Here is an 18,216-nt window from a genome sequence, read left to right as displayed (position 1 = left end):
GTTGAATATACTATGATTATTTCTTTCTATGTACACCACTTTATAAACCTACAAATACTAATTAAGCACTCTTTTTGGCTGTACTAAGTTCAACTTTATTAAATTTTTTTTTTGATACTTTAAATAAGCATCTTAGCTCACCAACGTTTTATTTTTAACGCCCGTTTCATTGTTGAAGTAGGTCAATGGTGTATCATCTTCTAATATGACACATAAATATTTTAATCAGTTATAATTTATTAAGAATACAGATAGTTGTAGTTAAAATAAAACTTTATTTAGTAAGTAGTCTGTTATTTAATACTTACAAAAGCAGAAGAAACACAATGTCCAAGAATTTGTCTAGCTTACCTGAACCCAAACTATCGTTTTTGAAAACCCTGTGAGCATTGAATAGTAATTAGAATGGAAATGGCTTTCTGCGTTAAACTATACTTGTTTTGTCTGTTTCAATAAAGTTAAATAATTAACTTATAAAGCTACTGAGTCGTAAAGGACTCTATAATAGTCATTACTCAATAACTGAAGTGCCTTTGCTGTGCAATTTCTTAATATATTTTATAAACAAATACAGAACTAAATATATATAATTGTAACAACTCTTCTTATAATTTCACATATAATGATAAGCTTAATGGTCAACTTAAAAAGATGTTGTGTTATAAAACTCATCCAGCTTTTGTTTAATTACTGAAGCAAATAGGTCTGAGGCGTAATTTCTTAATATAATGATTATGAAGTAAATAGAAAGTAAACCATTTAATCAATTATTAAGCGTAATTGGAAGATTTTGACAGAAGTACGTATTTTCCAACGTCTCTCTTAGGTTAACGAAAAAAACAATAATATGGCTCCCATATATATGTGGACAGTAATAATAAAAAAATCCAATATGGAATCCCTTCAATTATACTAAGTTTATAAACCGTCCGTTCATATTTATTATTATCATAAGATACGTTTCGGATAGTAATTTAGTATAGCTGCAATTATAGCGCTCAAAAAACAATATGACTTAATTTTTAGTGTCTTCTATACTCTCTGAGGAAATAAATAGTTGCTCCTAATATAATATAAATAATAAATAAATTATTATTTGTACTTAAAGGTTCTGTTTGGTAATCAGAGAGAGGTCTTATTATGAATTACCATAATGGACTGCGGTGTATAATACGCTTATATTTAATTTGACTTACGGGAGATGTAATTTTGTAAGGTTCATTAATCTCTCTCCCTCAGTAAAATTGGAAATTTTGCTTTCATGTTTCCTGTAAACATTAAACAATAAGTTAAATAAAATATTAGCGGGATTTTATTATCATTATAACCTATACTTTAAAATTCACTTAGCTTTTTTTAAAAAATAAGTTAATTAGTCAACTTACAACGAGGTTAAATTGTTAAAGTCCTCTAATATTCTTTGTCCCACGGGAAGATTGAGGTCTGAGGTGTTCTTCCTTCATATATTTACAAATTTTTCAAAAAATGAATTGATAAATAAACAAAAAAGTTTAAAAAAAAAAATAGGACAGCAAAAGTTTAACTTTAAACCGCTAAATACAGTTATCAGAAGCCTAAAATAACTTGTTTACTCATCAAAAATAAATTTTGAAATTAAAAAGTTCACAGCTCCTCACCAATTTATAATACTATAATTTTATTATCTATAACTAACTGTTATACCACTATATAAAAAGCTTTTTATAGCAATTATAACACTCTTTTAACATATTAATTCTAGATGAGTTAAAGTAAAGCGATACATACGGTTCAGTGTTATTAGAAGAGCTATAGATAGCGGCCCCTTCCGTTTTAAAAACAATCGCAAACGCCAGAAGAGTTAGAAGAAAAGCACACATAGTAAGCAAAACAAAGTGAAAGGCCCCGAAAGACCCCTTATATACCTGTGTCTTCTATTTTATGCGATTATTTTTTCCAAAATGTTATTCTTTTTACTTTGAGCATCATTAATAATTAAGTATTAATTAATCCTTTTTTTCAATATATTTTTTTAATTATTTTCTATTTATTGACATTTTAATTCTAATTATTTAATTTTTATATTGAACAATAAAAAGTTTTATTGATGATAATAATATTATTAACTTGAAAATTTTTTTTTAATATCATTAATTTTTTAATCACATTTATAAATTAGCTTTTGGTTCACTAATTGGTTCCTTTAATAAAACAGCCAACAGAAATTGCATTGAGAAATTTATTATGACAATTATTATATATAGTTCTTAGGAAGCGTTGTTTACATAAGCGCCAGCCTAAAACATAGTTTTGATGTAAGAAAAAAAATATCATTAAGTCAAATTCTACTTATTCTTATGTCGGTATAAACTTAAATTTTACAGTCTTAAGTTGTAAAAAAGCTCCTGAAGTTATTTTTCCATAAATGCATGAAACTTTTTGAGAGAATTTTGCTAAAATTCCAAGAGGGGGTTGGTTGGTTGGTTGGTAATTTCACAGCTATAGCTAGAAAGACCCCAATTTAAGTTCAAATGTAATTTACTTCTTTACATGATAAAAATTATAAACCGGTCCCCTTCTGACTTAAGCCGAGTCGAAAATTTTAGCACTATCTCGTACGTACAAGATTTGCATGTTTATTAAATAATTTTTTAAATTGTAAATTTTAGCTTACGTCTCGAATCTTTTAACCTGCAGCTGATATGGGCCATCATCATCATTTTTGATTAATGCAATCAAGTAACAATCTTAACCTTAGTTCCACAAGTGGGGGATAATAATTTCGCATTTTAATGCTCTTTGCAATCAGAGGTTATTTTTCTAATTATTCATAATATTAATACTATTTTTTTTTTACAATATTTGCATTTGCATGGTCATCCGATAATCATTAAGATTGCAGTATTACAGCTTGCGTTATACATCCCTTAACATACGATCGTAACTGGCCAACTTATTGCTTTTTGTTAGAGTACGGAATGCTCTCAGTTAACAATAGTTAATAAGTGTAATGCACCGAAATAGAAACGTTCCCCTCTTAAATCAAAAAAGAGTATTAATAAATTTAATATATATAATATTATATATTATATGTGGTAGGACAAAACTTAATGATTATCAAAAAAAAAATAATAATAAGTAGTCAAACGAATGCAAGAAGGGTGAAATATAACACTCAAGTATGGAGAATAAACAAAATCAAAACTCTCGTCTAACCCCTTCATCCATTTTCGTGCGTGTCATTAAAGCAGTGGGCAATTGTAAAGATGTGTGGGGTATGACGGGGTAATAAAATTAGTAATAAATTTGCTTGCTCTTAACTTGGGATAAGAGAGCCGCTTACGTTAAAGTTCATGACTTTATAAAACATGGAACTTAACTTTAGGATGCGACACAGAACCTAGGAAGGTCTATAATACTATCGGTGCTTCAAGACTGTTTCATTTATTTTGGATATCACAGCCCCAATGGTGTCTTAAAGTGTGGGTTGTTAAAATTTTCCTCTTAAACTTAATAAAATTATTATTATATTTTAATCTAAAAAAAAATTTACTGTATACCATTCAATTCTTTTTTAAACTTCAAGCTTGTGGTTCAAAGCCGAAAAAAACAGAAGAGAAATAAAAACAAGATTTTTTGTTACTCTACAAAATAAGAATTTTATACATTAAAGAAAAATCAGGAGACCAAAATTTTGTACTACGAAGAGGTTTGGATTGTCGGAAGTGTCAATTTACTGAAATCTTGTCCTACTAATTACTATTACAAAACTTTTTACAAGAAAAATATAAATAAGATTACATTAAATAGTCAACTTATATTTTTAAATGTAGAAGAACACACAAAATTTGATTTGCGTAAGAATTAATGTGCTTCAGAAAGAAGGGTTTAGAAAATTTTAAAATGAAAACTCCACTAAAAATTCGCTAAGGAAAGGCGAAGAGGTTTAATTACGGTAATATCTAAACCAGAGATATAGGATACAGTACTTGAACTATCACTTGTAAGCAGTTCTGGTAAAATTTAGTGAACCTAAATCTGACAGTCTCCTTACACTAGTTTAAAAAATAACAACTTGAAAAATTTTTTGATAAAATAAATAGCAATAACCTACAATAGCAGAATCCTTAATAGATATTTTCATGTAAAAATTTAGGTGGGATTTGTAGAAGTAAATAAAGTTTGTTTGCTGTTTCATTTAATAATTAATCCGAAAGCTGCGTAAATATGTTTAACTAGATATTTCAACTTCCTTTATGTGAGTAGCAAAAAAATATATATTATTAAACATTCTCAAGAGCATTTTTTTAAAAAAAAAGGACTACTCAACTAATAGTAGTACAGAATTTTTATAATGGTCTAACATTATAGTGGTTTATAAGGGGGTATATAATGGTGCAATTTGAAATAAAAAATTACGGCACCCTTAAGACAACATACCTCGCAATAGTTATGTTATTTATACATAATTTTTACAAGGGGGAGTCTATTACCCCAACTATACCCCACGCTTTCCAACTGAGCAAGACTGCATCAAGCGCCCCTGCGAATACACTACTCACAATTATAAACAATCAAAAAAAAGAACAGCGATCGCAACCGACTTAACGGGAAATATCAACTATTTTGACGGCAAAGATCTCTATCATGCTCGAGACCGTGAACTGTCTCGTAAATTACAAAACGCTTGATCACATATGATTATTGTTTTGGAATGCGGAGAAGGTCTAAAATAAAAAACACAAGTTGCAGAAGTTTATGCAAAGGGAAAGAATAGATATCTAAATCGTTGGCAAATATAGCTCTCCATAAAAGTACCATTTAACATTAATAACTTTGCCAGGTCTCGCCAGGATTTACGCTAGTGGCAAGGGGTAGCTGCTGAACAATCGAAGCGCTAACATGATCAATTAACATTATTAGCTCTGCAAGGACGCAAGGCAGTTGATATTACCCTTAACCTGGCTAAACAGAGACCCTTTGCCGCATGACTTTCCAGCCATTCTATGCGGAGATTTTAACTGTAAAACAACCTGCGTAAAAAAATCGGGCTTCAAACAGGAACGGCTACACCCTTGAGGCTTACTCTGAGAAATGCGGGATACAGTTGACAACATGTAAGAGACCGAAAATGTTTGACACTGTAGCAGTGGTTAGAGTTTTGTCGCGCAAACTCAAGGTCGCGGCTTCGATTCCTTTCGGTGCCAACTCGCATTTTTCTGGTTTGGTAGTTACGTGTGCAACTTCCTTATAACAATATTTAATACAGTGGACAAGCCGAATATAGCTATTCTAAAAGATATATGCAAGTCTCTTGTGGCGCTGGAAAAAAGGTCCTCGGCGATCTTACACAAATTGGAACCAAGTCACCGAATTGTTTGAGAAGGCGATCCCACCGTTTTACGACACTACTCGAAACTCCCGCTAAACTAAACAGTGCGATTGTCGAACTGAGCGCACGGTGGCTGAAGTTCACAGCAAAGCGACTACGATATGTGAGGTTGTGTACCGCCCTAAATGCCTTTCTGAGGAACTAAGACATTAAAAAATTTTAGCGTTCGAGGACTTATCTGAGTGGTCATGACTCTTCAGCGCCTAGAGGCAAACTAGTGCTAAAACACCTTCACTGGCACATTAGGAAAAAGCTTGCGTACATAAACTGCAAATGGAGTAACAAATTAAACGAAATTTCGGAAGCTAATGAGCTAATTCCCGCCTATTTTTAAAAATATGTTAGACGGGTAAGGAATCGCAGGCATCTGACTCGGCCACTACTTAATTACGGCGATTCGGTGGCCAAAGCGATGTAGGCAAAGCGAAACTTTTTGCTAGTTATCTAGCTGCCTAGTGTTCGCCGTCGATAACGCCCCGTAGTGCCTAATATTTTAACGGGTTTCTGGGAGCCGTCCACCATAGATGAGATCAAATCAATTGTCAAATTACCACTAACCTGATGTTGAAACAGCTGCTAGAGCTTCTATGCATCATATATGCAGCCTCTCAACTAAATGTTGAACTTTAACTATTTTCCAGGGCGTCGGAAAAGTGGCGGTAGTCGTAATGCTACCTGAGACATGGCAAATGGCAACTATCAACCCATAATTTGTCGGCTGTTAGTAAGATAGCTGAAGCAGTGATACTTAATTGAAGGCGGTTGTGAACGCTCGTAAAATTTTACCAGAGCTTCAGTTTGGATTTCGCAAGAGGCACCCAACTAGCTAATAACTTTTTCGACTAACCGAGTAGACGAGCACCGCCTTTAATTTTAAAAAATCCACCGGCACTGCTTTGCTCGACGTTGAAAAGTCTTTTGACCGGGTATGGCAGGGTGACCTGTTAGGCAAACTACTACATGCTCTGGAGATACAGCGCAACTTTCGAAAGGTTCTCAAGTCGTACCTAAACAGTGGGTCTTCAAACGTGAGAGTAGGCGCTGCATTGTCGTTGCTTCGCTATCTTACCCTGGGAGCCCGAATAGCTGTCTACTATCATCACTGCTATTCGCGCTCTATACAAGTGACAGCTTCTTCCCAAATGAAGAAGCTTAGCACACTTAAGAATTCCTAAAAATTCAAGTAGAGTTTCCCAGAGCTTAACATAAATAGGCAAAAAGTTATGGTTTGTTTTTCACCCTATAACTTTCACATGTTTCTTTTACGTATCAACTGCTTAAAGCCCTTCTCTTACTAAATACTACTTAATTTTCGAATTTACCTTTACTAGAATTGCGTCCTCTCAAGCTATTTCAGTCCAAGGTACCCAGACACTCTTCAGTAAAATGGATTGATGTTTTATATGTTAATTATTAGTAATGTTTTCTAACTTTCTTAAGGCTTATTGTCAATTAGTTACACACAACTCTTGCCTGGGTCTATTACCTTAATAGAAATGAGATATGTTATTTAAATAAGACGTTTAAAAATATGGTGTACAAAAATTATATTCGGTTACTAATTTAACTAAAGCAACTAAGTATGTGAAAAGAGCTTGAAAAATTGAAGAGTACTCTCAGCTCCATTAAAAAAAATAGTACAATCTTTAAAGTTGTTAAAACATTTATATCCCCTCTATAGGAGATTCAAAGTATGTTAACTTCATTTAAGCATTATAAAATCTTTATACATAATTCTCTTCTTATCACTCTCCAGGATAAAAATTAAGCTAGTTAAGCAGCTATTATCAAAAAATTTCATTAAAGCGTATTCTAAGTAACATTTACTATGATCAATGTAGCAAGAGGAAAAAGTAGAAACTGAAGTCATTTGAGTAAACTTGAATATTAAATCTATTCCCTTAAAAGACCCTAAGTAATAGTATGTTGTACCCATAAAATACCCTTAAAAAGTCTTTTTGTCTCTAATATTTTATTATTAATTAAAGTGTGCTGTGATAAGTTATTTACCGCCAACTAGACAACCCACGTTCTCTGGTAGCTCGGCAAGATCAGTGGGTATATGAAATGCGCTTAAGGGAACCACAACATCTTTTAAGGTAATATACATTGAAAACAATAGTTCAAAATTAATTGGAGACGGGCTTTAATACAACCCTTAGGGGACTGCTGCTATTCCATAGGCGGTAATATCATAGGTAGTGGCTAAAAGTAGAGTATATATTATGCACAAAGTGGGGATAACTATATAAATTTATTTAATATGCAAATTATACTTGCTGGACTTAATTGACTCTTACACTGCTACAGTGTTTACATTAAAGGGCGGAGGGCAAGAAAATATGTTAATTGCGGATTTATCGTATCTACTTATAGTTTAGGGGTCATCAGATCACGCTTACTTTAATGACCCTCACGAGTAACAGCGCTACCAAGTAAAAAATACGCTCGCTTCTGGATCAATTTAAAATTTAAGCTTGGCATCTTAAAAATATTTATCGACTAGAAGAATTTGAAGGTTTGACAGAGGTGTATTTTTGAGCAACTTTGTTAAATAAATTTTTAAATAAGAAAAAAAATCAACTTAGTTTTGATGTGTTAGTTAATAGCAGGTAAATAATAGGAAAACACTAGATATTAAAATTGTAAAAGATCTGGTATTATTATAAAATAGGGATAAGCCAAAATATTATATGCACTTTTGGGTAAAGCCTTTAACTCTCCACCGGGACAACTAGTATATCAAATGACAAGGTTTATGTAATGTCATCTACAAGTAATAGAGAGTAGTATTGGTCGGTTACTAAAAAATATTGTTCTTTGATGATAAAAAAAGGGTGTCAAGGTTACAAAAACATTTAAACCAAAAAATATATAAAAGTAATAAGTAGCAAATAGAATTTATAATTTCAACAAAGTAATGTTAAATTTAAGGGTAAGATATATCCAAAATTAAAAACAATGGACGCGCAAACCTACAAAGAATATAACAAGTGTCGACGTGCTCTTTGCTAATTGAGACTGAATTAAAATGTATATGATAATTATGCACCCTAACTATAAACCTGTATACAAAAGCGACTGAGTTAGAGGACCTAGGGGGTGTGAAATAATTCTATGATGGAGATAAAAAAAAGAAAATTATCTACTATAATAAGTTTAAATGCAAACAGCAAGTTTAAGTTTGAGTGAAAGCGATAAAGCGGTGAAATACATGAAATACTATCTAAAAAAAATTTGGAAATTTGGCAAGAAACTTTTCAAGGTCTCGTATAGAGTGTAAATATATTTATTAACATCTTACAGCTTTAGCCCTAAAGACCCAGAATGGTATTTGAACTTTATGACCCCTGCAGCCCTATAGTCTAGGGTACTCCAAAACTATACATAAACCGAGCTGCCTATTAATAATTATTTTGCCAGAAATAATAACAATGAGCCTAAGAAGGCTTTTGAGGATGCTGGTAACCCCAAAAAGCGCCGGTATTGGTCTATTCTGCGTATTGAAAAGTGGATCTTCTCGCCCTAGAGAAGTTCTAACACTGGAACTCTGTGAAAGAGTAAGGCCCCTCGCTAAATAACCTTGCTGAACCAAAGCTTGGAAGGCTTCGCTTTACAATTAGTTATGAATATTTGTATAGGGCCTTTGTGAATATGGCAAGTATTATAAAAATAAATCAATTACAACCAACTTACGTGACCCAGCATAAACGGTTACCATATATGGAACTGGACGGTAATAATTGCACATGGATCGAATGCAAATAATGAAAGCAAGCTCTTGGTGTCCAGATGCATCTGAACCTCTCTGCTAGTCGATGGGCTATGCGGATTATTTTCTAGCATCTTCTTTAATTTTTATAATCATTAATAATATATACACTTTTTATTGCTCTACAAGCATTAACAAGCCATAACGAAAATATTGAATCCCAATGCGTCATAAAGAGTAAAAACTTTAAGACAAAAAGTGACAATTCCACAACTTTTCTTAAATTACCTAGTCAGCTCCGTCCAGACGCATTCAACCTCGAAAAGAGCAGCTCAAAGTATTAAAACTACCTACTACTCGCCGGTATAATAAAAAGAAGTATAACTGGCAACTAAAACTTTTACGCGCAGAGTAAAGGTTGATGTTTAAGATTAAACCCAAAAAATTGGGATCAGGGAGTGGAAACTCTTGTTCTTTAGGGGCAGGCTGTCTTAATCGTATGTAGAAAAGCAACAAATATCCTTACTCTGCTAATGTAGTTATGGGGAAAATATTAGTGTCATCAAAAGCTCCTTCTGGTACTACGTTTTCACAATTACGCTCGCCTGCCGCGGACTACCATCAGAGTCTCTGCTGTCCTCATTGGCGATCGCGCTATATATACATGATAGTTCAACCTCTGCGAACTTACACGCGCGCATCGCACTTTAGGCCGTTAACACAGTAGTTCATGTATAGTCAAAAAAGCCCGGAGTTACCAAATTAGCATTAACGGAAATATTACAAACAGTTGCTTAGCTGTTGCCAAATAAAAGGGCGTAAAATCGGTGTGGGGTAAAGCACTTTTCCTCTCATTTAGGCGAACTTGCTATATCCGCCTCTATCTCCAGAGAATGAAGATACCGAAAAATCCTCAAGTGGGGCCGTCAACAACGAAGTATCTTGGCGACAACTTGGCGGAACTTAGTAAGATTTTCAAGACAGCAACACAAAATTCTTAAAAGAAGTGTGCTTAGAGATAATGTGTGTACGCCCCAACATGGCCTACGCTTCACCCATTTGGACGTTCGATGGGGTGTTTACTGTGGCAGCACTACGAGTAAATTAAAACTAGCTGTTGATGGTGCGTCGTATTTCGTGCGTGACACCCTTCATGACGAACGAGAGGCTGGCTTTTAAATTATCAGTAGGCGCAAGAAATTTTATACACGACCCTGTTAGGCGGACGTTATTAGAGCAACTTTTTCCTATTTTTTCGCTTTGTTTAGTTAGCATAAGTATCGGAATTAAATTACAAACTACCCCTGCATCTATATTTAAATAACTATTTTATAAATGTATTTAATCCCTTTTCAAAGGTCAGGACTGACTTTCTTAATGTTTGATATTCATGGTGAGCGTGTGAACCGATATCTAGTTTTACTACAACTTCCGTTTTTACATCTTTTTTAATCACTAAGGTTTAATTATACCATGTGCGAAGGTGAACTAAACATAAAAAAAAATTAATAAAGTTATAACACACTACCTGGATTTGAAAACTTAATCTGCTTTGTGAGTATAATAAGAATTATTTTCTAGGTTAAGCTGGTCACTAGAGCACATAGAGCAATTTATTAATGAAAAAAAATGGAGTTAACTAATTTTTTAAAATTAGTACAATAAGGATGATTACAAAAGAAGATAAAAGTGTGCAAACGGTAGTAAAGTAAATACAAAATCTGTTTTAATTTTTTTAAATTTCTCATCACGCCCAAAGGTGGACGCTTCTCCCAGGGGCAGAAAATCATCTGTTGAGGTACTTAGTTCTCTGACCAAATGCAACCTTCATTTTCCACGAAATTACTAAATATGATAATTAATCTTTAAAAAAGTGCACACTTGTGCATAAATTTTTTTTTGGATTTTTTAACATCAATTGTTTATAAAACGATTAAAAAAAAATCTTTTTTTTTATATGCTTGTGATAAATTATTTCTTATTTGACAGGGCCTCCTTGAGTGAGGCTATCATTAACTTAGTTACTCTGAAGCTTTATATATAACTTTTGATTTTACTTTAAGCTATTTTTATTATATACCTTAAAACTATATATATGGAATAATATAACTTTTTACCGTCCTATGACTTTTTGAGCTTTTCAAAACTTTGAAGTTGAAATACTTTTATAGAAATATGCATATTTTTGTAAAGGGACTGTAACTTCTATTATCCTTACTTTCGTATATATTAAACGGAAATGATAGTAATATATAATCAGCCAAAAAACTGAAATTACGCACTTTTCAAGCACATTTTTTTACAGAATAATTTTGTTTTAGTTGCAAAAGAGGAACCTGTTGATGTCCAAATAAAGTTTTATTGATTTTTTCAAAATCTTAGAGATGTCAATATATAACTTTTGCACAATATTTTCGTTGATAAAGTAAATGCAGGTTTTTTATCGTTCATTTTCATTAAGTATTCCCTTGCCGATAGTATATTTATGAATGGGTTACGCGCGATTTACCATTTGAACACAAGCCTATTATTAAAGCCGATAAAACTAGAAGCGCTTTACTATTAGTTCTGCTCTGCTATATTATTAAGCTTGGTATGGTTCGCAACCATCATAAAGTTTGAGGAGACTAGTTAACTTTGAGCCCGAGAGGAACTAAATAAAATTTCTTGGAACGTTTTAATAAGGACCTTCGCTTCGTTGATAATGGCAGATGCAACAATGTTAAAAGTAATGTGATGTTATCTTTTTTTTAATATAAAATAATTTTTGTATAAAACTGACATCACTCCGAGTTTGAACAGAAAAAGGATTCCTCTTTAAAGTGTTAGTTGTAGTATTTTACTAATAATTATTTTGCATTTTCTAATATTATATTTCTCAACTATTTATATAACTTTATTATTTTATTTTAATATGAAATGCTAACCTGGCTATCAAAACTGGGCTTATCTCCATCATCTTTGCCAAGCTATTGTTAGAATGTTAAATAATCTCTATGGCTTCGCAAAAGTCGACAGCAATGTTAATTTTTTAACAGTTTTATATTATCCAAATTATCACTGTTTTATAACTTTAAAAACGCGAAAGTGACCAATGAAAGTGCAAATCTAGCCTTTGGAAAAAAAAGTAATAATACTTAGTTGTCTCTCGTCCCATTACCATATTATTACTCGTTATTTTATTAAAAACTTTTTATTAGTTAGCAAGCTAATACTTACATTCTATTAGATGTGTTATTGTTTTTTTTTACGCTATTTCTGATTTTGTCCTGTTATTTAAACCGTGGACCTAGTAATCTTGGTAGTGTGTTTTCACAATTTAAACGAAAATGAGTAACTTTATTTAATAGTATTATCTTATGACTGCACGAATTTTTTTTTTAATTCTTCATTATAACTATTAAAGTTATGCCCGTTTGCTACTAATATGTAATGTTATAAACGTATAAGTGAGTCTACTCCCTTTACCTTATTGGTGCAGGAATTATATTCCACTTTCTTTACTATAATAATTAAACTAGTACTTTTATAATGTATTACCGTTTTTTCTGTGCTGCGCTAAACATGGGGTTAACCTGTCAATTTTTTGTTTAGGCTTTTCTATAACTTTTTATTTTTTTAACATTTGAAATCCTTAATATTTGGTTAACTACAGTAGAGCTTGAAAACTTCACTTTTGACATACTTGCAGTTTTTTGATAATATTTATTTTAAAACAGGATAGGTGGTTTATCGCCGGTAGCATTTTTAGCATTTGTAGTAATCTAATTGGGACCCGGTACTTTTACCGCAAGCATGAGAATTTATAGTAGCGATTTACCAGCTATGATCAGTTTAATAAGTCCATTAAAAATTATTGAGGTTTGCGATGTCATGTATTCTTCCTCTAAGATAGCCCAGTGGAAGGACGCAGTAAGCTTCAAGATTGGTTGGCTAAGAGCGTTATGTTCTTTATTTGTCTCCCAGCCAATATCATGCCGTTATCATGTAGCGGAGATGATGGGCAACGCCTGTTTTTTGTTGTTTTAGCAAAGTGCCAAAAAGGTAGTCGTCCTTTGTCAGTTGCTACAGACACGTCCTGCAGGTTTGCGCCTCCCAGAAACTAATGTGAAAAGCGGCTGACTCTTTACTACTGTATCTGTGAAAGCGGTGTAGCGTTAATTTGTCGTCGGGTTTTATGTAACAGGGGCCCGACGTATTAACCTGAGGCGTTGACCAATAAGGTTTATTAAATAATTCTATAGACGACAGGTGCGATACGCTACTTAGTGGCTGGTTGTCGCGTTGGCATGGGCAGTTAGCCCGCTTTCAAAACTATTAACTGCGTTTTCTAATAGGAAGGTGGCAGAGGCCAAGATGATTCACCGCAGCTGTAAATTTGTTCCAGTACGTAAATGAACGTGTCCAGATTTTTTTGGCTGTAAACTTGCCTTCACACAATAAGACGAATAGGTGGCCCGCTGAGATTCATAATTAAAAATATATAAAAATTATTTTTTACTTTAAAATTTTGGAAATATTTATTTAATATTTTCTCTAGAAATATAATTTACTAATCTTTTTATTATATATTTTAAAATTTACTAGAAATACTTTTAAATTTTTTACTTTTTTAATAATTTACTTATTATTATTGCTTTTATGTTTTCAAATATTTATCTTCTTTATATTTTTCTTCTTAGGCGTTTCTAACTTCAATGTTTATAAAGAAATTGAAACGGTGCACACTCTTCTTAGCCAAACTGGCGCGCTTGATATGCTGAAAGATAAAGATTTTATGCTTGCGACTTGCTTTTTTCACAAGTCCTTGAACATTGAAACTCTCGCTACTTATATATTAAATTATTGGGAAAACGCGCAAAAAGGTTTATATAAATGAAGCGCATACCTTGCTTGTTCTGCAAGTCCATGAATATATTGTATTTTTCGTCGTTAATAGTCGTTAATATATATATGATTTCCTTCTTTAGTTGCTGGGAAGAAGCGCCAAAAAATTAATTATTTGGCGCTCGACTTGTGTCTGTCATGAAGTTTTTTTTTCCACCTTTTATAGGTTGGGAAAGAGCACCAAAATATAGTTATATAAGTGAAGCACGTTAATATTTATATACAACTATAAGCTGCCATCCACGTTTAATGACACTCGAGAGAAAGCGAGGAAGACCGTTTACCAGAAAACATATAGCGAGAAAGTAAAAGTGGAAAATATTAAGCACGTTATTGATAGCATAACTGATAATAATAGGTCAGCTCATTTTATGTTATTTTATAAAAGGTTAAGCCATTACATTATTACTTTTGCAATGCTTGTTTATAGTTTCTTGGTGGAAAACCGATGGCCTATTGATAAAATGATTGGCTTTTTCGACACCTTTGATCCTCGCCATGAACCTTCAAAGACTTCTTTTAAAAATAATATCCGGGTAGGAATAATATTAATTATTATTATAGAAATACTAAATATATGTACATATATTATTTGCTTTTATGAAAAGTTATTATTGGTTTTGTTTATAAGAGAACAATACATGATAAGTTTTATTATTATTTTTGTGGTTTTGTGGTTGAGCAACCATTTTTATCAATTATTATTATAAATATTAATTTTAATAATATTATCATTTTCATAAATTTTTTTTTAAAAAATTATAAATAAACAAATATATTTTAAATTTAACAAAACTTTATAAAAAATATTTCATTACTATTGACTTTACTGTTAAGCAAAAAAATATTTTTTCTTATAAATGTCAATAGCAAACAACAGAAAAAGTAGTCATAAAGTCTGTTGTAGGTATAGAAATAATAAATTAATTTCAATAGTTTTACTAATAAACAAAAAAGTAATATTATTACTTTTTTATTATTATGATTTTTTTTTGCTTTTATAATATTTAAGAACTTGGTATAATATATAAAAAATAACGATATTATAATTAAACGATAATAAAAATATATAAACCTTTACTTATAAAAGTCGCTTTTAAAAGTTCAAGAACTTTTTACCAGTATATATATTAAAATTAAAACTAATATAATAAAGTACAATAATATAAACTTTTACTTATAAAAGTTATAATAAGTCATAATAATTAAAAATAATAGGGTGGAAGGCTCTGGTTTAGCACATGATCACGCTAAGCAATACTGTTTTGTGCGGCAGTCGTTATGTTTATGGCGGAACATCCAGGATAAAATATTCAAGTTATGGATTATGGCCGACTCGGACTTGCTAAGTTCAGACTATCCTTTGGCAACACAGGTCGGGTAGAAAGTTCATTATTTTTATGGTTATAAATTATTTATAAATACATGATCGGTTTAATAACAATACTCTTTCCCATTCCTATTTATTTTTTTTTGATTGTTTTTGGTACTTTCTATGTGTAGTATAAGTTTTAATGAAAATATTTTTTATATAATAACTTTTTTTTTGTTATACTTATGCGGTAAATCCAGTTTGTAGGATAAGGCTTCAACAGAGATCAACCCGCTCCCAGCGTTGCTCGTGCCGTGGGTTCATATATATTGATTATTATAACCATTGTTACTTATTGCCATTGTCATCAGCAAATATATTGAAAAAAGTCAATCCACACTGCGACGAATTGGGGGTCAGTTGAAGCGTAGTCCATTTGGGAGACAGGTGTGATCCCTATACCACGTGACTTTTTAGCTCCATCATTGCGTCTAACTGCTATGCCGTATTCGTTTAATCATAATTTTTGAATAGTATTAAGTCAAATAGTTAAGTCCATAAAAGTTTTTTATTTATTATTTTATTATTTATTAAGAAAATTTATAAAGAGATGCTCCGAATGCGCTATTTTTGATAGACAAGTATACTCGTTTCCAAAATTTTTTAAACCCTATTGCCACGTGCCTTGTAAGCACCTGTCAAATATAATATTTATTGTAATCGCTGTACTTTCAAAAGGAACAAAACGATGAACTGGCGAATAATAACATTTGCAAAAAACTTTTGGAAAAGTTTGGATGCGTTGAAGGTTATCTTCTTTCTATTATTATTATGATATACTAAAAGGCCGCTAAAGTTGCTATGCTGAGAGACTTTTTTCGTCAGCTTCGATGGAAGTGGTAGTGATGGTATTTATAAAAATGAGCAGCCCTCTTTAACTTTCATTAGAAATATTGAGTGGCATTCAGGAGGTTCGTGTGTGGACGGCCGACTGACGAGCTGCTGGAATTGGTGTTCCACATAAGAAAAAAAACCATCCCCGCTTTTTTTAATTAGTGGCTTTGTCGACTTCGACATTTTAAGTCATTATAAATGTTTATTATTATTATTTACCTATAAATAAAGTTTTATTATAACTATTTAATTTAACTAAAATTCTAAGTGGAAGATAAAAAATTAATGGTTAAACATTTTTTGCAAGCATATATCGTTTAGGGCATAAGCACATTTCATTTTAAGCCAAATAAAGACTAACAAATTTATAAATTTTATTATAATAATAAAAGTTTTTAATAATACAAAGAAAGCTTTCATCGTTTCTTAAAAAGGTATAAATTCAAAAAAACCCACTAAATTTTAAAGTATTTGTTTCATTTTTAGTACCGAAAAACATGTACTTCAGGCATCACAAATATAAGTGAAAGGTATCCCACTGAATTTTTTATTGTACTTTTCTTTAAAAAAAATGGTCTGCAGTTAATAATAAGAAATAAGCTTAAAGTAAAACATTTTTTCTTAAAGTATTACCACAAGATAACGAAAATAAGTAATGTTTAGGACAACTTTTCAAAAGCTTCCAATAAAAAGGGACCAAATTTTGATAGTATACACCGAAAGTTTTTTTATTTTTCTTTGAAAAATTACGGCAGAGAGAAAACTACGTAACACTAAATACATGAAAATGCAAAATCAGTTCAACGAAGCCTACGAGCTTCACGTTCACTCTCGCGAAGGGCCAAAATGTCACCATCACGGACAGGCCCCTTAACATTACGAATAAGCGTGCGATTGGATCCGTTAACTGGTACTGTCTAAAAGTTTATTATCATTATTTAATTACAAATAAAAAGATTAGACCTGAATTTATTAGCTCCACTTGCACTTGAGTGCACTGGCCCTGAGATCCAGTTCTACCAAGAACTTTCTTAACTCTTGCATGGATAACTTTGTCTTTACCATCCATAATTTTACAGTCTTAATAATAAGTAAAATAACTTTCAAACAAAAGCAGAGCAAGAGGGCAGCAGGAGAAAATATTATAAGAGCCAAACTTGAGAGCCAATCTCTACATATAACTCCAGAGCACGTGCAGTCGATTATGAAATTTGTTCACGTGTTTTTTAATAGGGCCTTACCTATCTCCTGCCGTTCTATGTGATGTCCCTTTTTGCCCTGTAACGGTTCCTCCATATTAGCAAAAAGCAGGAAAAGTTAAACAGTTATATTATAATATTTGGAGGATATAATTAAAACAGTTACTTATAGTAGCGAATTGACGGGGGGACACTTCAGTATTAGCTACATGAAGAGAACATAGCTTGTCCATTATATGCTACGGTTATGGCGCTACTAAATAGCGGCCAAGTCGAATACTTTTTTATAAAACTCTACAAAGGCTATAACGCAAAGCTGGTCATGAACGTTATATGCCAACCTATTAACTACTTTAATATATAATTGTGTTACCGTCTATATCTGTTAGTAAAAAGAACTATATTTATGAAATACTCTAAATAAGTTGCTCTGACTAGGTTTATTTCGCACAAAATAATAGCCGTACAGGCCAACTCGTGTTAAACTTTAAAATAAAGGAAAGAGCAATTGTTTTCATTGTTTATAATTAAATTCGGTAGAACTCTGCTTCCTTTAACAAATTTAAGTTTAAATTGTTGGCAAGTAAAAGATTATAGGAATCAATACAAGAAAAATTTATTAAAACAAAACTTTGTAATTAATTTAAGTATAGGAAGTAGAAATTTAGTGTTCACAGTTTTAGCTCTACGCAGTTCGCGATATCATTTAATGGTCGTTGCTATTATTTATGTTTATAATTTTAATAGTAGAGCTTTTTTTTGATTTAATTTCTAAGTCCACAGGACTATATAGTTGGTAACTGTAAAGGATAGTCTTTTATGTTCCCACTTATAAAGCTGT

The 18,216-nt window shown here is 31.9% G+C and overlaps 2 long non-coding RNA genes across 4 annotated transcripts; one reads left to right on the top strand and one right to left on the bottom strand.

The window, feature by feature from the left end:
• Window positions 1–13,431: 13,431 nt before the first annotated feature.
• LOC135146152 (uncharacterized) lies at window positions 13,432–16,316 on the top strand. Of its 3 annotated transcripts, XR_010283714.1 has the most exons (12): window positions 13,432–13,535; window positions 13,766–13,948; window positions 14,054–14,136; window positions 14,204–14,328; window positions 14,401–14,506; window positions 15,189–15,345; window positions 15,543–15,600; window positions 15,654–15,729; window positions 15,891–15,969; window positions 16,021–16,090; window positions 16,139–16,181; window positions 16,231–16,316. It is a non-coding gene; the product is annotated as an uncharacterized LOC135146152 (long non-coding RNA). The 3 variants fall into 3 exon arrangements; XR_010283712.1 differs by having other exon boundaries at window positions 16,139–16,316; XR_010283713.1 differs by having other exon boundaries at window positions 15,878–15,969; window positions 16,139–16,316.
• A 570-nt stretch (window positions 16,317–16,886) lies between these two features.
• On the bottom strand, window positions 16,887–17,295 carry LOC135146157 (uncharacterized). The gene is made up of 2 exons (XR_010283720.1): window positions 17,140–17,295; window positions 16,887–17,089 (listed from the first exon to the last, which is right to left on the bottom strand). It is a non-coding gene; the product is annotated as an uncharacterized LOC135146157 (long non-coding RNA).
• Between the last annotated feature and the right edge of the window lie 921 nt (window positions 17,296–18,216).

This window comes from Zophobas morio, unplaced genomic scaffold (genome assembly GCF_036711695.1).
Source record: "Zophobas morio isolate AGI-343-1 ecotype UQ-CSIRO unplaced genomic scaffold, CSIRO_AGI_Zmor_V1 ptg000213l, whole genome shotgun sequence".
Classification (NCBI taxonomy): Eukaryota; Metazoa; Arthropoda; class Insecta; order Coleoptera; family Tenebrionidae; genus Zophobas; species Zophobas morio.
This window is presented reverse-complemented; position numbering and strand designations above follow the sequence as displayed.